Below are 25,448 nucleotides of genomic sequence, written 5' to 3'. Positions count from 1 at the left end.
TTCAACCGCTCCTCATAGCTAATGCCCTCCATACCAGGCAACATTCTGGTAAATCTCTTCTGCACCCTCTCTAAAGCCTCCACATCCTTCTGGTAGTGTGGCGACCAGAATTGAACACTATACTCAAAGTGTGGCCGAACTAAGGTTCTATACAGCTGCAACATGACTTGCCAATTCTTATACTCAATGCCACGGCCAATGAAGGCAAGCATGCCGTATGGCTTCTTGACTTCCTTCTCCAGCTGTGTTGCCCCTTTCAGTGACCTGTGGACCTGTACTCCTAGATCTCTTTGACTTTCAATACTCTTGAGGATTCTACCATTCACTGTATATTCACTACCTGCATCAGACCTTCCAAAATGCATTACCTCACATTTGTCCGGATTAAACTCCATCTGCCATCTCTCTGCCCAAGTCTCCAAACAATCTAAATCCTGCTGTATCCTCTGACAGTCTTCATCGCTATCCGCAATTCCACCAACCTTTGTGTCGTCTGCAAACTTACTAATCAGACCAGTTACATTTTCCTCCAAATCATTTATATATACTACAAACAGCAAAGGTCCGAGCACTGATCCCTGTGGAACACCACTGGTCACAACCCTCCAATTAGAAAAGCATCCTTCCATTGCTACTCTCTGCCTTCTATGACCTAGCCAGTTCTGTATCCACCTTCCCAGCTCACCCCTGACCCCGTGTGACTTCACCTTTTGTACTAGTCTACCATGAGGGACCATGTCAAAGGCCTTACTGAAGTCCATATAGACAACATCCACGGCCCTACCTGCATCAATCATCTTAGTGACCTCCTCGAAAAACTCTATAAAGTTAGTGAGACACGACCTCCCCTTCACAAAACCATGCTGCCTCTCACCAATACGTCCATTTGCTTCCAAATGGGAGTAGATCCTGTCTCGAAGAATTCTCGCCAGTAACTTCCCTACCACTGAAGTAAGGCTCACCGGCCTGTAGTTCCCTGGATTATTGTTGCTACGCTTCTTAAAGAGAGGAACAACATTGGCTATTCTCCAGTCCTCCGGGACATCCCCTGAAGACAGTGAGGATCCAAAGATTTCTGTCAAGGCCTCAGCAATTTTCTCTCCAACCTCCTTCAGTATTCTGGGGTAGATCCCATCAGGCCCTGGGGACTTACCTACCTTAATATTTTTTAAGACACCTCGTCTTTTTGGATCTCAATGTCTCCCAGGCTATCTACACACCCTTCTCTAGACTCAACATCTACCAATGTCTTCTCATTGGTGAATACTGATGCAAAGTATTCATTGAGTACCTCGCCCATTTCCTCTGGCTCCACACATAGATTCCCTTGCCCATCCTTCAGTGAGCCAACCCTTTCCCTGGCTACCTCTTGCTTTTTATGTACGTGTAAAAAGCCATGGGATTTTCCTTAACCCTATTTGCCAATGACTTTTCGTGACCCCTTCTAGCCCTCCTTACTCCTTTCTTAAGTTCATTCCTACTTTCCTTATATTTCACGCAGGCTTCGTCTGTTCCCAGCCTTTTAGCCCTGACAAATTGCTCCTTTTTCTTTGTGACGAGGCCTACAATATCTCTCGTTTTCCAAGGCTCCTGAAAATTGCCGTATTTATCCTTCTTCCTCACAGGAACATGCCACATATACCGTTGAGATGCGAGCAGAAAGGTACTTGGGATGTTAGGTCCTCCTCTTACCTTTAGTTGCAGGATGTTATTACGGTTTCTGGGTCAGTTACAATCTGGTTGTCAGTTTCCTCTGATATATTTCAATACACAGTGTCATGTGAGAGTACATTTAAGAAATGGATGTTTCAGCAATGTACCTTTAAGAAAACAGTGAAAGCAGAGAGTGGGTGGAGCTGAGCTCAGTTCAGCCAGTTTGTAGTTTCAGTTTGAAAAGAGCTTGGGTGTCTGTCTGTGTTGGCAGTGAGCTGGATCTGCTGTGATCTCTGCCATGAAAGACTATCTCTGGATCATTTGAGTGATTTAAACTCATAATAGTAAAGCCTTTAACCTGACGTGTTTCTGTTTAATGGTGTTAAGTCTCAAGGATGTTCAAAGGTTAAAGACTATCTCTGGATCATTTGGGTGATTTAAACTCATAATGGTAAAGCATTTAACCTGATGTGTTTCTGTTTAAAGGTATTAATCTCAAGGATGTTCAAAGGTGAAAGACTATCTCTGGATCATTTGGGTGATTTAAACTCATAATAGTAAAGCGTTTAACCTGGTGTGTTTCTGTTTAAAGGTGTTAAGTCTCTCTTGGATGTTGAAAGGAATAACTGAAGGATTATTTACTGTTGTAATGTTTTCGGGGTTATCTTTGAAGTAAGGGGTGTTAAGAGATCCAATGTTTATTTCAGAGGTTAAGTTGAGTTCATGGAATAAACATTGTGTTGTGTTTGAAAACCCACGTGTCCATAATTGAAATACCACACCTAGGGAACAAGCTGTGTGCTCGGAAAAGCAACAATTGCATTAAAGGGGGAGATTGGTTCAACTCCATGGCACATTTTGGGGTTCTGAAAACGCCTCGCCCATAACAACAGCATGTCAAGCACTAACCACGATGTGATTTCCTCAGTAATTGGGACCACACGGCTACCTGGTCATCCCTGTATTGCTTTATTAGCGAGAGGCCCACTGATGCACTCTTGTACCTTTGTTCAGAGATGAATTCTGGAGCAGTGTCTGGATGTTGTGAAAATGAGGGATCCAGCTATTAATCTGTTAATATTTCGGGTGATGTCTCAGTTGTATGCTGTGTCCTGGTTCGTAGAGCAGTTCTGTTCCTGTCGAGTCACTTTAAGAATTTTGATTCAGCAAGAGTTCGTGACTTTTAGACGCCATCAGCATTTCTCTATCCATTTGGCAATACCCGGATGCGGAACATATGTTTTGCAACTAAAATTTCTCACGTCTCACATCTCTGGGAAGAAATATATTTTTCATTTTATGGTTTTTTAAATCAGTGTTTTATGAGTTGCTGAAGAATTACCTCAGTATTAACTAATGTCCCAAAATACATACAGTGACCGCATATCAGAACTCACACAGTAATACATGTTTGACTTCTGTTGACCAACAGCCATTCAATGAAACTCTCTGTTACCCGTCCTGGCCAATTTTCATCAAATAATTTTACTATTTGAGGGCTGCCAAATTCTCTGTTTATTCCCTAGCCGTGCCTTCATATTTCCAACCATCGAGCATGATTTACGGTATCTTATGAAGACAACTGTGGACAGCATCACACTATATCCTGGGGCACCGCACCACTACCCCTCTGCCCCTCAACCCCATCCTTCCAAACCAGGCCCACAACATGCTCCCTGTGTTAAGGCCTGAAATGCCACCACTGCATGCTGCATCTTGGAACATTATGTAGCGCATGATCGCAAAGGCCGTTATTTTTGACAGCAGATGCTGTGTCTCTGTGTCAGCGAGTGGCGGGTTGGTGGTGTAGGGAGGGGCTGTCTGTTGATGAAGCCAACGGGGTTTCACGGGATTTGGCCACGAAACCTTCACGGAATTCTAATTGAGATACAATGCTCAAAGTGGAAATTTATACATTTATTGTTATTTTTCTGAATTGTCAGAATGGTAAAATATAAGCTATGGCGAAAGGCAAAACCTCTAAGAATATGGGAGAACTTTTTACATGTTTTTTTTACAACCGCATATATAACCTAGTGACAAGGACATTTCGTTCAATGTTGTTCTTTAAAAAAAAGGATGGAAGATCCATTTGTAACAACATGCCCACACAGACCATGTCCCACAGTGCGTTGTAAAAATTATCGACCAATTAACTATTTATTTCATTCTCCTTAATCATGTATAGAATTATTGCAAATGTTTCCCACACTTACTATTAATATTTTGACAGAAGTCTGCCTCTGCGATAGTGTCTGAAGGAATATCCTCCATCTTCCTTACTCTCCAGTTTTGTTGGGGACACTTCTATGTGTCAAAACACACTCCATTAAATATAATGTATTCTCTTTCACTTTGCTTGTCTAACCCCTCGGCTCTGGGGGATGCCCGTCTGATTATGGGATGCTGGAAAATGATCGTCCAGGCATTGACTTCAATAACAAATTTGACTTGTTATTTGTGGGTTTGTTTTTTAAGGAATACATAATCTTCCCCATTCCAATGCCACTGATGTGATTTTAGGCTAGGGTATGGTGTGTTGGTAATTGTCCTGAACTTGTAAATGTAAGAATCTTTTTCTTGATAGTTTAATAGATACTTCACCCAACCTGGCAAGAACTGACAGGTTATCCCTGCGGTAGAGGTTTTCGGGGTCAGAAACAGGAGGCTGGGTAATGCTTGGCCTAGTAATAGCCTACCTGCAATTGCAATCTGGCTGCCCAAGAGAATTGTAATGTCGCAACCTCTCCTCCACCGGATTTCCTTCTGGAAAAACCTTCGACCAGATAACACAACCCCAGTGATCTGATCAAAATACAATATCGGTGTAACATAGAAGCACAGGACATTGTCATGTGAGAGTACCTTTAAGACATGGATGTTGAAGCAATGTACCTTTAAGAAAACAGTGATGTCAGAGAGTGGGTGGAGCTGAGGTCAGGTCAGCCATTTTGCAGTTTTGTTTTGCAGTTGGAAAAAGAGCGTGTCTGTGTCTCGGAGTTTCCAGAGAGCTGCAGTTTTAAAAAGCAGCTTGTGTGTTTCTGTGCTTTACAGTGAGCTGGGTCTCTGCCATGAAAGACTATCCGTGGATCATTTTGGGTGATTTAAAGTAAAGCCTTCAACCTGATGTGATTTTGTTTGAAGGTGTTAAGTCTTTTGGAAGTTCGAAGGAACATTTTTAGTAATTATTTACTGTTGCAATATTTTCTGAGTTATCTTTGAAGAAAAGGGTGTTAAGAGATCCAATGTTTATTTAAGATGTTAAGTTGAGTTCATGGAATAAAAGTGTTTTGTGTTTAAAAACCCACGTATCCATAATTGCAATCCTACACCTCGGGAAAAAGCCGTGTGCTAGGAAAAGCAACAAATCCATTAAAGGGAGAGGTTGGTTGAACTCCATGATAGATTTTCGGGTTCTAAAAACGCCTCGCCCACAACAATATGGTCATGAATAGCGCAAAAGGATATCATATTTCCGTACATTTGTTGAAGCAATTGATTTTTTTGATGGACAATGGATCAGCTTTGAATGATGGGAGTAAAATAATTTGCTTTCGTAGAATTTACAGTGTAGAAGGAGGCCATTCGGCCCATCGAGTGTGCACCGGCTCTTGGAAAGAGCACCCTACCCAAGGTCAACACCACCACCCTATCCCCATAACCCAGTAACCCCACCCAACACTAAGGGCAATTTTGGACACTAAGGGCAATTTATCATGGCCAATCCACCTAACCTGCACATCTTTGGACTGTGAGGAAACCGGAGCACCCGGAGGAAACCCACGCACACACAGGGAGGATGTGCAGACTCCGCACAGACAGGGACCCAAGCTGGAATCGAACCTGGGACCCTGGAGCTGTGAAGCAATTGTGCTATCCACAAGGCTACCATGCTGCCCTTGGCACATTGGTGGAAGGTTTGAATCGAGGCACTCAAGAGGGCATTGGGTGACTATTTGAATGGAAACAATTTGCAGTGACACCTTCTTCTTCCCCAGCCCCCAACCAGAATAACGAACATCCCTGCATCCAGCCTCTCCAGCACTGTCAGTTTTTTATACGGTTCAATTCGATTCCCTCCCATTCTTCTCAATTCTAGTGAATGCAAGTGCTGTCAACCCAATCTCTCCAAGGCGACAATCTTCCCTCCCAAGAATCAATCTGCTGAGCTTCTGATGCACTCCTGTGTCATATAACTCAAGTAATTTGTTTGCATCTCCATAGATGCTGCCTGACCTGCTTCGTATGATCACATTTTCCATTTCATTGTCTGAGGAGTTGTGTATGGTGCTGAAGATTGTGCAATTATCAGCGATCTTATGATGGAGGGAAGGTCACTGATGAAGCGGTTGTCGATGGTTTTGCGACAGAGGTGACTGAGGAATTGTATTAATGTAGTCAGTGACTATTGTCCTGAATGCACTGCCTGACATTGAAGTGGAAGTAGAATCCATCATGGATATCAAGAGCACATTTTATGGAATCACATGGAATTCCTACACGGCATAGAAGGCTATGGGCCAAGTCCTGGAAAACGGCATTAGAATGGCTAGTTGTTCATTTATGACCCGCACAAGCGCAATGGGCCGAATGGCCCTTTCTGTGCTGTATGATTTTATGACTCCAATTACAGAAGGAAGCCATTTGGCCCATTGAGTCTACGCCAACCCTCCGAAAGTGTACTGTACCGAGTTCCACTCCCCCGCCCACCCCCTTGACCCCAATAACCCAGTAACCTAACCTGCACACACTTGGACATTAACGGGCAGTTTTTCATGGCCAATCCACCCAACCTGAACGGCTGTCTAATGGCCGTGTTGTACCTGCTCGGGGACTGTCAGAGGGAGAGAGATTAAAAGGCACAATGTTTCGTCTGATGTTATCCTGATGTCTCTATGCCTCAGAATGATCCCACACCAGGTCGGAGTGCGTGCCACCAGAATCAAACACACATTGGTGTTGGTCAAACCAAACTCTGGTGTTGTGCCTGGGTGGCCCTTTGTCACATTGCGTGTGATTTGAGTTTGGAATTTCTGTTATATAGTGGGTCACGGGCAATGTCCAATCTCAGGATAGACGTCTACTTTGTAAGAAGGACTTTTCACCGTGGATGGCGCGGTGGTTTCAATGTAGAGCTGGTCAACGGCCATCGTTGAGATTGAGCTGAAGCTCAGTCAATGTGAACTGGTTTTGTCAATAAAGATGCTGCCATTGGCCAGTCTCTGCCTTAGGGAATTGTTGTCCATCTCCTGCTCCATCCAATCTGGACAATGGGCTGCAGGAGTCGCCACTGCGCCTGCGCCACAACCACAGCCTGAGGATGGCGGCCATCTTGAGCTGCTCGGTGTGACGGCCGGCGCCATTTTGAGTTGCTGGGGAGACGGCCGGCGGCAATCTTGAGTTGCCAGGGGAAACGGCTTCACTGTATAGAACCTTAGTTAGGCCACACTTGGAGTATAGTGTTCAATTCTGGTCGCCACACTACCAGAAGGATGTGGAGGCTTTAGAGAGGGTGCAGAAGAGATTTACCAGAATGTTGCCTGGTTTGGAGGGCATAAGCTATGAGGAGCGATTGAATAAACTCGGTTTGTTCTCACTGGAACGAAGGAGGTTGAGGGGCGACCTGATAGAGGTATACAAAATTATGAGGGGCATAGACAGAGTGGATAGTCAGAGGCTTTTCCCCAGGGTAGAGGGGTCAATTACTAGGGGGCATAGGTTTAAGGTGAGAGGGGCAAGGTTTAGAGTAGATGTACGAGGCAAGTTTTTTACGCAGAGGGTAGTGGGTGCCTGGAACTCGCTACCGGAGGAGGTAGTGGAAGCAGGGACGATAGGGACATTTAAGGGGCATCTTGACAAATATATGAATAGGATGGGAATAGAAGGATACGGACCCAGGAAGTGTAGAAGATTGTAGTTTAGTCGGGCAGTATGGTCGGCACGGGCTTGGAGGGCCGAAGGGCCTGTTCCTGTGCTGTACATTTCTTTGTTCTTTGTTCTTTGAGGTGAAGGCCCGCGCGCTGTCCTCGGGGGGGAAAACCCTCCGCACATGAGCACAGGCGCATGTTTGAATTTTAATTTGCATCTGATGATTATAATTACTCGCATCCTCCCCCGTCTGAATTCCTCTTCCTTCTCGGTTCTGAAGCTTCGATTCCAGTTTTGATCTGTTTTTGACAATTTGATTTATTTTTAAAACCTGGGCTCCTCTGGCCGCACTCTGGGGGATGCGGCGGCGCATGCGCAGTCCCGCGGCCGTCACTGGGTTATGAAATGACCTGTTGATTTGATTTTAATTCATTTCCTGGGGGCGGCTCTGAATTTAAGTCAACTCCCCCGTTTCCCAGCAGCCGCTTCTTCCTCTTTTCTGTGAAATAACCGGTGGGTGGAGAGGTGACGTCACGGCAACATGGCGGATGCCCCGCCCAACACCGGGACCCGGAAGTTCCGCCAACAAGCAGCGGCCGGGCCGGGCTGCGGACAGGAGGTGATACTGGGAGGAGCGGAAGCAGCATCGGCTTCTGGGAGAGTGACCCACGCCCTCTGGCGGCCGGGACGGGAAACAGCCGCCGACGTCTCTCTGGCCGCAGAGCAGCGCCTGCAGCGGCTGTGAACCACCAGCAGGCGGCAGCCTTGAAGCAGTTGAATCAGCCACACTGACAGAGGTTTGAGACAGAGAGGGATTTGAGTCTTTAATTCATTGACAGACACAGAGGAAAGGTGCAGCAGCCTTTTCACCGGCACATTCTGCATCCCGCACCTTTTAAACACACGTTCATGTCAGCGCCTCGTTGTCTGGGGTTGTCTCTGAGATTTCCACGGAGCGGTACAGCTGGTTTAATGTTGTTCACCTTTTATTCCTCTTGAATCTTCGTTCCATCCTCTTCCATTGAATGTTCCTCGTCAGATGAGGTTGGGGTTGTATTGTCAGGGCGTGCTGTGGCCTCCCCTTTTTGTTGAGGGCCCTTCTGGTGCTTTTACACATTCTGTGCCGTGGTGTCTTTGTCGATGGAGGTGGCATCAACCTCCTCTCAGGTCGCCTTTTGACTCTGCCGCTGATGATTTGTGCGTACGTTGCCCCGCGTTTCGGGCAGGCCCTGTACAGATGGCCGGCCTCCCCACACAGGTTGAAGCACTTGTCTTCCTTGCAGTCCTTAGTCATGTGTCCCTCCTGCCTGCAGTTGTTGCAGAAGGTGACATTGCAGTTGGCGGCAACATGCGCCGTTTGGCCACAGGTGTGGCATACTCGTGGCTGTCCCACGTAGTAGAGGTAGCCACGATTTTCTCCAATGGCGGAACTGGAGGGGGGATGCAGGATGGTTCCGCCGCCCTCTGTTCTCAGAGTCACCTTGATCTGGTGCTCACTTGTCCAGATGCCAAAGGTGTCCATCAGTTGCACGCTGTCACTTTTCAGCTCAGCGTACCTGGCGAGGAAACTGAGCACATCAGACACGGGGACGTGGGGCTTGTACGTGTGCAGTGTAACAACCCGATTTCGTTGTGCCGGTAGAGTAAACAGAGGCTCCGCAGTCAGGATAAACAGGGGACTTTGGTTGCCCTTATCTTTGAACACGTTCAAGAATTTGATGCACGCTGCAACACTCTTGAAGGTGACATCAAAATATCCATTGTTGAGGAGGTTTTGCAAGCAGAAGATATCTGTTGCTTGAAACCCGCAGCGCTCGAGCAGCACCCGCTTCACGAAGAAGTTTCGGTCTACAGGTGACTCCCCTTCCGCCTTCTTTGCTGTGATTCGGACAGTGTTTCGCACTCCGCAGCCTGGTGGTCGGGATGCAGTTGCAGCCATAGCTCATACGTTGAGTCTAAACTGTATCGGCATTAGGCCTAAACCAGAGGCTTAGCCCAGCATGTAGATCCAACAATAGCAGCCGACCTCCAAACGTTTCCTCTTTGACCACTTAAATCCCTCTGTGTTCTCCAATCCACATCACAACCCTCAGCTTCTCTTGATCCAATATACTGTTGATCATAGCCAAAAGGCCGAGAAGCGATAGCGCATATTTCCCGGCTATGGCTCTTGTCCTCCTCGCCCACTAACATTCAGGTGCACCTTGCTGCGCTCGACTGTGCTTTGGAACGTTTAGTCTACGGTCATGGTTGGTAAAGAGATCTCCGGCTTGGCCGAGCACTGTGGAGTCTGTGCATGCAAAACCAGAAAAACACAACAGGGAGAAATCGTCTAGCACGCCTTCCACTATCGTAACCAGAAGGAAAGGAGACGGTGTGAAGGCCCAGTGACACCCAACGCAGGGAGTCGAAGAAACCTCCACCTTTGCCGAACAAAGGGCAATCCGTGCAAGCAGCAAGTACTGGCGGAACCCAACAGGGGGCAATGTCTAGTCCCCCTGAGCTCCACCCAGGCGTGTTGGTCGTGGAGTCAGGAGAACGAAAAGAGACACCGTGAAGGTACACCTACATCCAAATCAGGATGCCGTTCAGTCTGTCGCCACACTTCTCTGTTGTGCAGGATGAAGGGATGTGGTAACTGAAGTGAGGAGAAGGTAAGTCGGCATCCGAGGGTGAGGGTGAGTGGCCTGTAAAAAGCAGCAGGAAATCTGTGCGCATATCAGCTGAAAACGGAGCCTGGCTGCCGAAAGTCCGCGAGTCCATCGGCTCGCAACATTCGTGCACGAAGCTCCTGCCAGCAGAAAAGCTAGCAATGCTTTGGAGCTTGAAAGGCCTTAAATTGGTCAGGATGAGATAACTAGACAAGACAGAAAAGGGGAAGGCAGGTTTTGCGCCATTTTCTGCCTTCGCACCTTTGCTCCCCAAAGCGGGGTGAAGGCACCATTCCTTGAAGCATGGCAAGACCCGGTCGATGCGTGGAGCGGAAGGAGCAAGCCCCTGCACGATCTCCGAGTCTTAAAAATCAATTTAATATTCGGTCCCCAGATAGAGGACACATCAGATATTATACTGATAAGAACAGATTTTTTAAAAAAAATGTTATTCAAAAAAATATACTTTATTAATAACATTTATCATGAGCATTACAGAGCATTTCGAATTGTCTTGACTACATTTCCGGCAGGGTTACATGTTGCCTTGACTTTCTTCCATTCAATTTTGAACTTATTATACACATATCACTCTTTACATTACAATTCCTTCTTAAATATTAACATCGTCATGTTTCTTTTATACATTGGAGAGCTGGTGGCCCAGACCGCGGGGAGTTTACACTGTTACCCGGCCCTCGGTGTACATTTGCTGGAAAGACTTTACACAGTGGTCTTTCCCCATTGCGCCTTGGCGGCAGCTGCCCCAAGCTTGAGTGCGTCCCTCAGCACATAGTCCTGGACCTTGGAATGTGCCAGTCTGCAACACTCGGTCGAGGACAATTCTTTGCACTGGAAGATCAGCAAGTTTCGGGCAGACCAAAGAGCGTCTTTCACCGAGTTGATGACCTTCCAGCAGCAGTTGATATTTGTCTCGGTGTGTGTCCCTGGAAACAGTCCGTAGAGCACAGAGTCCTGTGTCACAGAGCTGCTCGGGATAAACCTTGACAAATACCACTGCATCTCTCGCCAGACCTTCTTTGCAAAGGCACATTCCACAAGGAGGTGTGTGACCGTCTCATTTCCCCCACAGCCACTCCGAGGGCAGCGTGCATTGGTGCAGAGCCTTCGGGTGTGCATGAAGAATCTGACAGGGAGGGCCCTTCTCACCACCAGCCAAGCTAGGTCTTGGTGCTTGTTTGAAAGTTCTGGTGATGAGGCGTTCTGCCAGATGACTCTGGCAGTCTGCTCAGGGAACCATCCAACGTCCTCCACGGTCTCTTTTTCCCTGAGGGCCTCGAGGACATTACGTGCTGACCACTGCTTCATTGCCTCGTGGTCAAAGGTGTTTTCCTTCAAAAACTTTTCCACAAAGGACAGGTGGTACGGTACGGTCCAACTACTTGGAGCGTTCCGCGGCAATGAGGCCAGGCCCATCCTTCGCAACACCGGGGACAGGTAGAACCTCAGTATGTAGTGACACTTGGTGTTTGCATACTTGGGGTCCACGCTCAGCTTGATGCAGCTGGACACAAAGGTGGCCAACAGGATGAGGGAGGCGTTGGGTACGTTCCGCCCTCCCTTCTCCAGAGGTTTGTACATGGTGTCCCTTCGGACACGGTCCATCTTGGATCGCCAGATAAATTTGAAGATGGCCCGGGTGACTGCTGTGGCGTAGGGTCGGGTTATGGGCCAGACCTGCGCCACGTACAGTAGCACCGAGAGTACCTCACACCTGATGACCAGGGTTTTGCCCGCAATGGAGAGGGAGCGTTGCTCCCACCAGCCCAGTTTCTGTCTTACCTTTCCTATGCGCTCCTCCCAGTTTTTGGTGCACGCCCCAGCAGCTCCGAACCATATCCCCAGCACCTTCAGGTAATCTGGCCTGACAGTGAAGGGGACAAAGGACCGGTCGGACCAGTTCCCAAAGAACATGGCCTCGCTCTTGCCCCGGTTTACCTTGGCTCCAGAGGCCAGTTCAAACTGGTCGCAGGTGGTCAAGAGCCTGCGTACAGACGCAGGATCCGAGCAGAAGACGGCAACGTCGTCCATGTACAGGGAGGCCTTGACTTGCATGCCTCTACTGCCTGGGATCGTCACTCCTCTTATGCCCGGATCCCTCCTGATGGACTCGGCAAATGGTTCTATGCAGCACACAAAAAGGGCAGAGGAGAGAGGGCAGCCCTGCCTGACTCCAGATCTGATCTGGAACTTTTCTGATTCCCACCCATTGATTGAGACTGCGCTATAGATGTTTGTGTAGAGCAGTTTGATCCAATTGCGAATTCCCTCCCCAAACCCCATTTTGGAGAGCACATCCATCATGTAGGTGTGCGATATTCTGTCAAAAGCCTCTTCCTGGTCAAGGCTGATGAGGCAAGTGTCCACCCCCCTGTCCTGCACGTAGGCGATCGTATCCCTGAGTAGCGCGAGGCTATCAGAGATCTTCCTGCCGGGTACAGCACAGGTCTGGTCAGGGTGGATCACCGACTCCAGAGCAGACCTGACCCGATTGGCGATGACCTTTGCTAGAATTTTGTAGTCCACATTCAACAGTGAAATGGGTCGCCAATTTCGAATTTCTTCCCTTTCCCCCTTCTGCTTGTAGATGAGGGTGATGATGCCTTTCCTCATGGATTCTGACATGCTGCCTTCCAGAAGCATACTCTCGTACACTTCCAGCAGGTCTGGGCCCATCCAGTCCCACAGAGCCGAATACAACTCAACCGGTAAGCCGTCGCTTCCGGGAGTTTTACTCGTCTCGAAGGACTTGGCGGCCTTTGTCAGCTCGTCCAGAGTTAGTGGTTTGTCCAGGTTTTCCAGCTCGCTGTCGCCTATGACCTCCGTGATAGTCGACAGGAAGGTCTGGGAAACAGTGCTATCTGTTGGCTTCAGGTCATACAGTCCGGCATAAAAGGATTGGCTGATCCTCAGGATGTCAGACTGCGATGACATTTCAGAGCCATCTTCTTCCTTCAGGCTGCTGATCACAGAGGTCTCTCTGTGCACCTTTTGGAAGAAGAAGCGTGAGCACTTTTCGTCCTGCTCCACGGAGCGGACTCTGGAACGGAAGATAACCTTGGAGGCCTCCGAGGTGTAGATCGAGGCTTGCTGGCTCTTCACCTCTTGGAGATCCTCCTTGACATCCACCCCCATCGACTGCAGCTGGAGCAAATTTTGCATACTTTTCTGGAGCCTGGACATGACCCCTCGTATCTCTCTCACCTTTTGAACGCCCTTGAGGATGAAAAACCTCTTGATATTCCCCTTGATTGCTTCCCACCAGAGATGTGGGGCCTCAAAGAGGGGTTTCACGGTTCTCCAACCCTTGTAATCCCTCCTGAGTTCCTCGATGTTCTCAGGGGTCAGCAGTTTCACATTTAGCTTCCACGTCCCCCTGCCAACCCCCTGGTCTTCCTGCAGGTGGCAGTCGGCCTGTAGGAGGCAGTGGTCAGAGAAGAACACCGGCGTTACGTCGGTGGACCTGACCGAGAAAGCTCGGGACACAAAAAAGAAGTCTATCCTGGAGCGGACGGACCCGTCTGGCCGTGACCATGTGTATCTACGCTGCGCGCCGTCTGCAGGGTTGCTGCAGACGTCGAGCAGCTTGGCGTCTTTTACCGTTTCCATCAGGAGTCTGGACGTAGCGTCTAGTTTGCTGTCGGCTTTGCTGGATCGTCCAGCCGCATCGATGATGCAGTTGAAGTCACCACCCAGGATGACCGGCTTGGAGGTGGCCAACAGCAGTGGGAGTTGCTGAAGGACTGCCAGCCGCTCACTTTTTACGGCCGGGGCGTACACATTAAAAAGTCTGAGAGGGCTGTTTTTGTATTTCACGTCTGCTACGAGGAGGCGCCCGCCCACCACCTCCTTAACGTCGGAGATGGTGAAGTTGCCTCCCCGCAGCAGAATACCCAGGCCGGAGGAGCGGCAGTCGTTTCCTCCTGACCAGATGGATGGCCCGTGGGACCACCAGCTCGACCAGCGCCTGTAGTTGCTGAGGTGCGGAATTCCGCACTCCTGCAGGAACAGTAGGTCAGCTTTTACATTTGCCAAATAGTTGAGTGTGGCTACACACCGCGAAGTATCTTTGATGCTTCGCACATTTATGGATGCAATTTTTAAACCCATTATAAAAAGATAGATTTACCAGTCTCAAGAGTCCAGAGTCTATACAGTTGGCTGTTCCAGCTGTTGAATGTTCCCCAGCATGCCGGTGGTGCTCGCAAACTTTAGCACAGTTGCAGGGCTGAGTAAACTGTTCTGGTCCGTACTGGCCCCGTGATTTTGATGCAGATGCATTGGGGGGGGGGGGGTGTAGCCCTGGGGTTCGTCGTGGCAGTCAGTAGGTGTTGGGGTTGCAGACCGGTCTTCACCTGGGTTGTTGCTGCTCGTTGCTATCGGGGGTTGGTCTGTGACTTGGTTTTCTTCCCGGTCGGTGGTCTGGGGGGTCTGTGCCTTCCGTTCCACGTTGGTGCTTTGCCTCTTTATCTGAGGCCGATTCTTGTCCTGTTTTCCCTCATCGGATGAGGTGTCGGCACTGAGTGCGCCGGCTGAGAGGTGTCGCTTTTTGCCACTACCCCTCAGGGGGTTCTTCAGTTTGTTTTTTTGTTTTCTCTTTCGTTTGTCCCTGTTCACGGTTTCCCAGGGCTCTTTATTCTTTGTCCCATCCTCTTCCTCTTCCATTGAGTGTTCCTCATCAGATGGGGCTGGGGTTGGGTTGTCAGGAGGTGCTGGGGCCTCCTCTTTTTCTTGGGGGCCCTTCTGTTGCTTTTCCTCATTCTGAACCGTGGTGTCTTTTTCGGTGGAGGGTGTATGCTCCTCCTCTCTGGTCGCCTTTTTGACTCCGCTGCTGATGATTTGAGCATATGTCGCCCCGCGTTTCGGGCAGGCCCTGTAAAGATGGCCGGCCTCCCCACGCAGGTTGCAGCATTTGTCTTCCTTGCAGTCCTTAGTCATGTGTCCCTCCTGCCTGCAGTTCTTGCAGAAGGTCACACTGCTGTTTGCGGCAACATGCCCCGTTTTGCCACAGGCGTGGCATACTCGTGGCTGTCCCACGTAGTAGAGGTAGCCACGATTTACTCCAATAGCGAAATTGGAGGGGGGATGCAGGATGGCTCCGTTGCTGTCCATTCTTAGGGTCACCTTGACCTGGTGCTCACTTGTCCAGATGCCGAAGGTGTCTTTCACTTGCACGCTGTCACTTTTCATCTGAGCGTACCTGGCGAGGAACGTGAGCACATCAGACACAGGGATGTGGGGGTTGTACGTGTGCAGTGTAACAACCCGATTTCGCTGTGCCGGTAGCGTAAACAGAGGCTCCGCAGTCAGGATCGACAAGGGACTCTGGTTACCTTTTTCCTTGAAGACGTTCAAGAATTTGATGCACGCTGCGACGCTCTTGAAGGTGACATCAAAGAAACCATTCTTGGGGAGGTTTTGCAAGCAGAAGATCTCTGTTGCTTTAAACCCACAACACTCGAGCAGCACCCTCTTCACGAAGTGTTTCCGGTCCAAAGGTGACTCTCCCTCCGTTTTCTTTACTGTGACTCGGACAGTGTTTCGCACTCCCCAGCCTGGTGGTCGGGATGCAGCTGCATCCATAGCTCGTACGTTGGGTGTGAAACTGTATCGGCATTAGGCCTAAACCCGAGGTTTAGGCCAGCATGTATATCCACCAATAGCAGCCAAGCTCCAAACGTTTCCTCTTTGCCGACTTCAATCCCTCCGAGTTGTCCAATCCACGATCGACATGGAAATCCTCAGCTTCTCTCGATCAAATGAGACTACACTTGATCTTAGCCAAAAGGCCGAGAAGCGATGGCCCATATTTTCCGGCAATGGCTCTTGTCCTCCTCGTCCACCGACATTCAGGTGCACCTTGCTGCGCTCGACTGTGCTTTGGAACTTTTAGTCTACGCTCACTGTTGGTCAAGAGACATCCAGCTTGGCCGAGCACGGTGGAGTCTGAGCATGCAGAACCAGTAAAACACAACAGGAAGACATCGTCTGGCAAGCCGTCACCTGTCGTCACCAGATGAAATGGAGACGCTGTGAAGGCCAGTGACACCAAACGGAGAGAGTCGAAGAAATCTCCACCTTTGCCGAACAAAGGACAATCCGTGCAAGCAGCAAGTACTGGCGGTATCCAACAGAGGGCAATGTCTAGTCTCCCTGAGCTCCACCCTAGCGTGTTGGTCGTGGAGTCAGGAGAACGAAAAGAGACGCCGTGAAGGTATACCTACATCCAAAGAGAATGCCGTTCAGTCTGTCGCCACACTTCCCCGTTGTGCAGGATGAAGGGATGTGGTAACTGAAGTGAGGAGAAGGCAAGTCGGCATCCGAGTGTGAAGGTGAGTGGCCTGTAAAAAGCAGCAGGAAATCTGTGTGGCAAAACAGCTGAAAACGGAGCCTGGCTGCCGCAAGTCCATCGGCTCGCAACATTCGTGCACGAAGCTCCCGCCAGCAGAAAAACTGGCAATGCTTTGGAGCCTGAAAGGCCTTAAATTGGTCAGGATGAGACAACTGGACAAGAGAGAAAAGGGGAAGTCAGGTTTTGCGGCATTTTCTGCTTTTATACATTTTGCGCCCCAAAGCGGGGAGAGGGCACCATTCCTGGAAGCACTGCAAGACCAGGTTGATGCGTGGAGCGGAAGGAGCAAGCCCCTGAACCATCTCCGAGTCCTAAAAAACAATTTAATATTCGGTCCCCAGATTGAGGACATATCAGATATTAAACTGATAAGAACAGATTTTTTTTTTTTTTTATCAAAAAAATATACTTTATTCATAAAAATTTATCATGAGCATGACAGAAACATTTCAAATTGTCTTGACTGTACATTTCCGGCAGGGTTACATGTTGCCTTGACTTTCTTTCATTCAATTTTGATCTTGTCATACACATATCACTCTTTACATTACAATTCCTTCTTAAATATTTACATTGTCATGTTTGTTTTATACATTGGAGTGTTGGTTGCCCAGACCGAGGGGCTTTACACTGTTACGCTCCCCTCGGTGTACATTTGCTGGAAAGACTTTACACAGTGGTCTTTCCCCATTGCGCCTTGGCGGCAGCTGCCCCAAGCTTGAGTGCGTCCCTCAGCACGTAGTCCTGGACCTTGGAATGTGCCAGTCTGCAACACTCGGTCGAGGACAATTCTTTGCACTGGAAGATCAGCAAGTTTCGGGCAGACCAAAGAGCGTCTTTTACCGAGTTGATGACCTTCCAGCAGCAGTTGATATTTGTCTCGGTGTGTGTCCATGGAAACAGTCCGTAGAGCACAGAGTCCTGTGTCACAGATCTGTTTGGGATAAACCTTGACAAATACCACTGCATCTCTCTCCAGACCTTCTTTGCAAAGGCACATTCCACAAGGAGGTGTGTGACCGTCTCATTTCCCCCACAGCCACTCCGAGGGCAGCGTGCATTGGTGCAGAGCCTTCGGGTGTGCATGAAGAATCTGACAGGGAGGGCCCTTCTCACCACCAGCCAAGCTAGGTCTTGGTGCTTGTTTGAAAGTTCTGGTGATGAGGTGTTCTGCCAGATGACTCTGGCAGTCTGCTCAGGGAACCATCCAACGTCCTCCACGGTCTCCTTTTCCCTGAGGGCCTCGAGGACATTACGTGCTGACCACTGCTTCATTGCCTTGTGGTCAAAGGTGTTTTTCTTCAAAAACTTTTCCACGAAGGACAGGTGGTACGGTACGGTCCAACTACTTGGAGCGTTCCGCGGCAATGAGGCCAGGCCCATCCTTCGCAACACCGGGGACAGGTAGAACCTCAGTATGTAGTGACACTTGGTGTTTGCATACTGGGGGTCCACGCACAGCTTGATGCAGCTGGACACAAAGGTGGCCAGCAGGATGAGGGAGGCGTTGGGTACGTTCCGCCCTCCCTTCTCCAGAGGTTTGTACATGGTGTCCCTTCGGACACGGTCCATCTTGGATCGCCAGATAAATTTGAAGATGGCCCGGGTGACTGCTGTGGCGTAGGGTCGGGTTATGGGCCAGACCTGCGCCACGTACAGTAGCACCGAGAGTACCTCACACCTGATGACCAGGGTTTTGCCCGCAATGGAGAGGGAGCGTTGCTCCCACCAGCCCAGTTTCTGTCTTACCTTTCCTATGCGCTCCTCCCAGTTTTTGGTGCACGCCCCAGCAGCTCCGAACCATATCCCCAGCACCTTCAGGTAATCGGACCTGACAGTGAAGGGGACAAAGGACCGGTCGGCCCAGTTCCCAAAGAACATGGCCTCGCTCTTGCCCCGGTTTACCTTGGCTCCAGAGGCCAGTTCAAACTGGTCGCAGGTGGTCAAGAGCCTGCGTACAGACGCAGGATCCGAGCAGAAGACGGCAACGTCGTCCATGTACAGGGAGGCCTTGACTTGCATGCCTCCACTGCCTGGGATCGTCACTCCTCTTATACCCGGATCCCTCCTGATGGACTCGGCAAAAGGTTCTATGCAGCACACAAAAAGGGCAGAGGAGAGAGGGCAGCCCTGCCTGACTCCAGATCTGATCTGGAACTTTTCTGATTCCCACCCATTGATTGAGACTGCGCTATAGATGTTTGTGTAGAGCAGTTTGATCCAATTGCGAATTCCCTCCCCAAACCCCATTTTGGAGAGCACATCCATCATGCAGGTGTGCGATATTCTGTCAAAAGCCTTCTCCTGGTCAAGGCTGATGAGGCAAGTGTCCACCCCCCTGTCCTGCACGTAGGCGATCGTATCCCTGAGTAGCGCGAGGCTATCAGAGATCTTCCTGCCGGGTACAGCACAGGTCTGGTCAGGGTGGATCACCGACTCCAGAGCAGACCTGACCCGATTGGCGATGACCTTTGCTAGAATTTTGTAGTCCACATTCAACAGTGAAATGGGTCGCCAATTTCGAATTTCTTCCCTTTCCCCCTTCTGTTTGTAGATGAGGGTGATGATGCCTTTCCTCATGGACTCTGACATGCTGCCTTCCAGAAGCATACTCTCGTACACTTCCAGCAGGTCTGGGCCCATCCAGTCCCACAGAGCCGAATACAACTCAACCGGTAAGCCGTCGCTTCCGGGAGTTTTACTCGTCTCGAAGGACTTGGCGGCCTTTGTCAGCTCGTCCAGAGTTAGTGGTTTGTCCAGGTTTTCCAGCTCGCTGTCGCCTATGACCTCCGTGATAGTCGACAGGAAGGTCTGGGAAACAGTGCTATCTGTTGGCTTCAGGTCATACAGTCCGGCATAAAAGGATTGGCTGATCCTCAGGATGTCAGACTGCGATGACTTTTCAGAGCCACCTTCTTCCTTCAGGCTGCTGATCACAGAGGTCTCTCTGTGCACCTTTTGGAAGAAGAAGCGTGAGCACTTTTCGTCCTGCTCCACGGAGCGGACTCTGGAACGGAAGATAACCTTGGAGGCCTCCGAGGTGTAGATCGAGGCTTGCTGGCTCTTCACCTCTTGGAGATCCTCCTTGACATCCACCCCCATCGACTGCAGCTGGAGCAAATTTTGCATACTTTTCTGGAGCCTGGACATGACCCCTCGTCTCTCTTACCTTTTGAACGCCCTTGAGGATGAAAAACCTCTTGATATTACCATTGATTGCTTCCCACCAGAGATGTGGGGCCTCAAAGAGGGGTTTCACGGTTCTCCAACCTTTGTAATCCCTCCCGAGTTCCTCGATGTTATCAGGGGTCAGCAGTTTTACATTTAGCTTCCATGTCCCCCTGCCTACCCCCTGGTCTTCCTGCAGGTGGCAGTCGGCCAGTAGGAGGCAGTGGTCAGAGAAGAACACCGGCGTTACGTCGGTGGACGTGACCGTGAAAGCTCGGGACACAAAAAAGAAGTCTATCCTGGAGCGGACGGACCCGTCTGGCCGTGACCATGTGTATCTACGCTGCGCGCCGTCTGCAGGGTTGCTGCAGACGTCGAGCAGCTTGGCGTCTTTTACCGTTTCCATCAGGAGTCTGGACGTAGCGTCTAGTTTGCTGTCGGCTTTGCTGGATCGTCCAGCCGCATCGATGATGCAGTTGAAGTCGCTACCCAGGATGACCGGCTTGGAGGTGGCCAACAGCAGTGGGAGTTGCTGAAGAACTGCCAGCCGCTCGCTTTCTACGGCCGGGACGTACACATTAATAAGTCTGAGAGGGGTGTTTTTGTATTTCACGTCTGCTACGAGGAGGCGCCCGCCCACCACCTCCTTAACGTCGGAGATGGTGAAGTTGCCTCCCCGCAGCAGAATACCCAGGCCGGAGGAGCGGCAGTCGTTTCCTCCTGACCAGATGGATGGCCCGTGGGACCACCAGCTCGACCAGCGCCTGTAGTTGCTGAGGTGCGGAATTCCGCACTCCTGCAGGAACAGTAGGTCAGCTTTTACATTTGCCAAATAGTTGAGTGTGGCTACACACCGCGAAGTATCTTTGATGCTTCGCACATTTATGGATGCAATTTTTAACCCCATTATAAAAGATAGATTTACCCGTCTCAAGAGTCCAGAGTCTATACAGTTGGCTGTTCCAGCTGTTGAATGTTCCCCAACATGCCGGTGGTGTTCGCAAACTTTAGCACAGTTGCAGGGCTGAGAAAACTGTTCTGGTCCGTACTGGCCCCGTGATTTTGATGCAGATGCATTGGGGGGGGGGGGGGTGTAGCCCGGGGGTTCGTCGTGGCAGTCAGTAGGTGTTGGGGTTGCAGGCCGGTCTTCACCTGGGTTGTTGCTGCTCGTTGCTATCGGGGGTTGGTCTGTGACCTTGTTTTCTTCCCGGTCGGTGGTCTGGGGGGGTCTGTGCCTCCCGTTCCACGTTGGTGCTTTGCCTCTTTATTTGAGGCCGATTCTTGTTCTGTTTTCCCTCATCGGATGAGGTGTCGGCACTAAGTGCGCCGGCTGAGAGGTGTCGCTTTTTGCCACTACCCCTCAGGGGGTTCTTCAGTTTGTTTTTTTGTTTTCTCTTTCGTTTGTCCCTGTTCACGGTTTCCCAGGGCTCTTTATTCTTTGTCCTCTCCTCTTCCTCTTCCATTGAGTGTTCCTCATCAGATGGGGCTGGGGTTGGGTTGTCAGGAGGTGCTGGGGCCTCTTCTTTTTGTTGGGGGCCCTTCTGTTGCTTTTCCTCATTCTGAACCGTGGTGTCTTTTTCGGTGGAGGGTGTATGCACCTCCTCTCTGGTCGCCTTTTTGACTCCGCTGCTGATGATCTGTGCATATGTCGCCCCGCGTTTCGGGCAGGCCCTGTAAAGATGGCCGGCCTCCCCACACAGGTTGCAGCACTTGTCTTCCTTGCAGTCCTTAGTCATGTGTCCCTCCTGCCTGCAGTTCTTGCAGAAGGTCACACTGCTGTTTGCGGCAACATGCCCCGTTTTGCCACAGGCGTGGCATACTCGTGGCTGTCCCACGTAGTAGAGGTAGCCACGATTTACTCCAATAGCGAAATTGGAGGGGGTATGCAGGATGGCTCCGTTGCTGTCCGTTCTTAGGGTCACCTTGACCTGGTGCTCACTTGTCCAGATGCCGAAGGTGTCTTTCACTTGCACGCTGTCACTTTTCAGCTCAGCGTACCTGGCGAGGAACGTGAGCACATCAGACACAGGGACGTGGGGGTTGTACGTGTGCAGTGTAACAACCCGATTTCGCTGTGCCGGTAGCGTAAACAGAGGCTCCGCAGTCAGGATCGACAGGGGACTCTGGTTACCTTTTTCCTTGAAGACGTTCAAGAATTTGATGCACGCTGCGCCGCTCTTGAAGGTGACATCAAAGAAGCCATTCTTGGGGAAGTTTTGCAAGCAGAAGATTTCTGTTGCTTTAAACCCACAACACTCGAGCAGCACCCGCTTCACGAAGAGTATCCGATCCAAAGGTGACTCTCCTTCCGTTTTCTTCACTGTGACTCGGACAGTGTTTCGCACTCCCCAGCCTGGTGGTCGGGATGCAGCTGCATCCATAGCTCGTACGTTGGGTCTGAACTGTTTCGGCGTTAGGCCTAAACCAGAGATTTAGGCCAGTATGTCGATCCACCAATAGCAGCCAAGCTCCAAACGATTCCTCTTTGACGACTTCAATTCCTCCGAGTTCTCCAATCCACGATCGTCATCGAGATCCTCAGCTTCCCACGATCAAATGAGACTACACTTGATCTCAGGCAAAAGGCCGAGAAGCGATAGCCAATATTTTCCGGCTATGGCTCTTGTCCTCCTCGTCCACCGACTTTCAGGAGCACCTTGCTGCGCTCGACTGTGCTTTGGAACTTTTAGTCTACGGTCACTGTTGGTCAAGAGACCTCCAGCTTGGCCGAGCACGGTGGAGTCTGTGCATGCAGAACCAGTAAAACACAACAGGAAGACATCGTCTGGCAAGCCGCCCCCTGTCGTCACCAGATTAAATGGAGACGCTGTGAAGGCCCAGTGACACCCAACGGAGGGAGTCGAAGAAATCTCCACCTTTGCCGAACAAAGGGCAATCCGTGCAAGCAGCGAGTACTGGCGGAATCCAACAGGGGGCAATGTCTAGTCTCCCTGAGCTCCACCCTGGCGTGTTGGTCGTGGAGTCACGAGAACGAAAAGAGACGCCGTGAAGGTAAACCTACATCCAAATCAGGATGCCGTTCAGTCTGTCGCCACACTTCCCCGTTGTGCAGGATGAAGGGATGTGGTAACTGAAGTGAGGAGAAGGCAAGTCGGCATCCGAGGGTGAGGGTGAGTGGCCTGTAAAAAGCAGCAGGATATCTGTTTGGCATATCAGCTGAAAACGGAGCCTGGCTGCCGCAAGTCCGCGAGCCCATAGGCTCACGACATTAGTGCGCGAAGCGCCCGCCAGCAGAAAAGCTAGCAATGCTCTGGAGCCTGAAAATGTTTTAATTGGTCAGGATGAGACAACTGGACAAGACAGAAGAGGGGAAGCCAGGTTTTGCGCCATTTTCTGCGTTTGCACTATTTGTGCCCAAAGCGGGGTGAAGGCACCATTCCTGGAAACATTGCAAGACCGGGTTGATGCCTGGAGCGGAGCAAGAAAGCCCCTGAACCATCTCCGTGTCCCAAAAATCAATTTAATATTCGGTCCCCCGAAGGGGACATACCAGATATTAAACTGATAAGAACAGATACTACACTTGATCTGAACCAAAAGGCCGAGAAGCGATAGCCCATGTTTTCCGGCTATTTCCCGAGTTATCCTTTTACCCTTAATGAGCTGGTAAAATTACTTAGGACGTTCGTTCATTTTACCTGCCTGTATCCTTTCATGTACCGTTTTTGCTCTCCTAATTTCCTTAAGTTCCCAGTCCACATTGCGACCCCGGCCCCGGGTCACTGGCCGCATGGAGTTTGCACATTCTCCCCGGTTCTGCGTGAGTCTCACCCCACAACTCAAAGATGTGAGAGGTAGGTGGATTAGCCACCATAAATTGGAAAAATAATTGACTACTCTAAATTTTAAGAACTGTGTATTTCATTGTAAAACAAAAAAGAGGCTGTCAGAGACCCCAGAGATTGTCCTACACGGTGAATCTGTGCAGTGCAGAGTCCAGGAGGCTGCAATCCGGTGTCACAGTAGTTTGCACGCTTGCCTCAGCGCGCCAGCAACCCAGGTTCAATTCCAGCCTCGGATGTCTGTCCATGTGGAGTTTGCACTTTCTCTGACACGGTTTCCTCTGGGTTCTCTGTTTTCCTCCCACAGTCCAAATATGTGCAAGTCAGGTGGATTCGCCGTGCTAAATTGCCCTTTAGGTTAGTTTGGGTTGCGGGAATGTGGATAGGGTGGCGGTGTGGGCTTAAATAGGTTGCTCTTTCTAAGGGCTGGTGCAGACTCGTTGGGCCGAATGACCCGCCTTCCGCTCTGTAGGGATTCTATGATTCTATAAAGAATCGTAACCTGCATTCGAGCCTGACGTGGGATTTCGAAACAATCCAAGGCGAATGGCACAGGCAGATTGGCTTCTGAAGTACAGCTTGGGTCAGTGGGTGTGGACAGTGGTTGGGAAATGAAACACATACATGTTCGGCTGCAGGGCAGGTGCATGTGTCCGTTGGAGCACCAGGTTAGAACGGAAGAGCGAAATATTACTCCAGACTATATCTGGATGTGTTCAGCAGAGTGCACTGGCGACACGCAGATCTCGTACAGCTCAGCTTGATCTGTTTTTATGAACAATAGAGCCAAAAATGACACAGAAAAGTCAGTCCAAAGTATATCTCGACGTCGTGCACTGATGTGTGAATAGCAGTGTGGATAGGAAGGCAGAATTGTCCTTCTAAAGTTCACCAGCTTCTTCAATATAGAACAGTCGGCTGGATAGGAAAACAATTATTCTTCCTGAGCAGAGCTGGATATGGTATTGTGGAAAGTCCGGTGGATTGGGACACTAACTAAGGTGGGATTTATGCAGTCGAGCAATTGGGGGCAGAGGATCTATCCATTTCTATCATTAAAAAAAAATCTTTATGACGTTGAAGACTTGTTTAAATTCCCCCTAACCTCCTGCGCTCCAGAAAGACGAATCCCAGCTTCTACACAAAACTGGGTTGCAGGACAGCCACATCCATCGTCACAGGGATGTGTGGGGCGGGCGGGACCATGAGGAACGAGGGCTCACCACTGCGCTATCCTTCTCCCAGTTTTACAGGTGCTTCCAGTCCCATTTTCAGCCTGTGTCACAACTGGCGTGTCCCATCCATCGATGAACTGTTTCATCCCTAAGCTGAGGGCTTGTAGGTGAATAGCCCCCGGCAGAAGGTCTCAAATGCCTCGTAGACATTTTTTGGCTCTGCCACTGGATTCGGTCTGCTGCTTCTAATCTGAGCTATTACCCCCGTGGCTGCCTGCTTTCTCAGCTGGCGAACCAGCAGTGGCTGGCTTTATCTCCGTGTTCGTAAAGGGTCTCCCGTACCTGGCGGAGTTGCTGCAATGCTTCCCTCGTGGAGAGCAGATCAAAGTCCATTTGTAGCTTTTTCCTCTCCGCCAGGAGTTCTTTGTTCGGGCCCTCAGAGTATCGCCTGTCTACCTCCAGTATGGAGTCCACAACTGTCGCCTAGCCGCCCTCTCTACGTTGTCTCTACGTGCGTTCTTGGCCATGATATCACCCCTGATCTCAGCCTTCGTGGCCTCCCAGAGCGTGAAGGGCGGGACTTCCCCATTCTAGTTATTAATAATATAGTCATCTGTGGCCTGTGATATTTTCTTGCACAAAGCATTCTGGGCAAGTCGGGCCATGTCCAACCTCCATGTGGGGGGCGGGGTAGCAGGCATTGAGCAAAAACGTATTAATCTGGCTGCATATTAATATGGAACCATATTGGTATGGA

General features: G+C 50.0%; 1 non-coding gene and 2 pseudogenes across 1 annotated transcript; all 3 read right to left on the bottom strand.

Annotated features, from left to right (window-relative positions):
* Positions 1 to 10,451: 10,451 nt before the first annotated feature.
* LOC140397390 (U2 spliceosomal RNA) lies at positions 10,452 to 10,624 on the bottom strand (annotated as a pseudogene).
* A 6,147-nt stretch (positions 10,625 to 16,771) lies between these two features.
* Positions 16,772 to 16,952, bottom strand: LOC140397155 (U2 spliceosomal RNA; annotated as a pseudogene).
* A 6,145-nt stretch (positions 16,953 to 23,097) lies between these two features.
* LOC140397867 (U2 spliceosomal RNA) lies at positions 23,098 to 23,287 on the bottom strand. The gene has a single exon (XR_011937290.1). It is a non-coding gene; the product is annotated as a U2 spliceosomal RNA (small nuclear RNA).
* Between the last annotated feature and the right edge of the window lie 2,161 nt (positions 23,288 to 25,448).

Source organism: Scyliorhinus torazame, chromosome 20 (genome assembly GCF_047496885.1).
Source record: "Scyliorhinus torazame isolate Kashiwa2021f chromosome 20, sScyTor2.1, whole genome shotgun sequence".
Taxonomy (NCBI): Eukaryota; Metazoa; Chordata; class Chondrichthyes; order Carcharhiniformes; family Scyliorhinidae; genus Scyliorhinus; species Scyliorhinus torazame.
The sequence above is the reverse complement of the archived record's forward strand: the minus strand, read 5'-3'. Positions and strand labels throughout refer to the sequence as shown.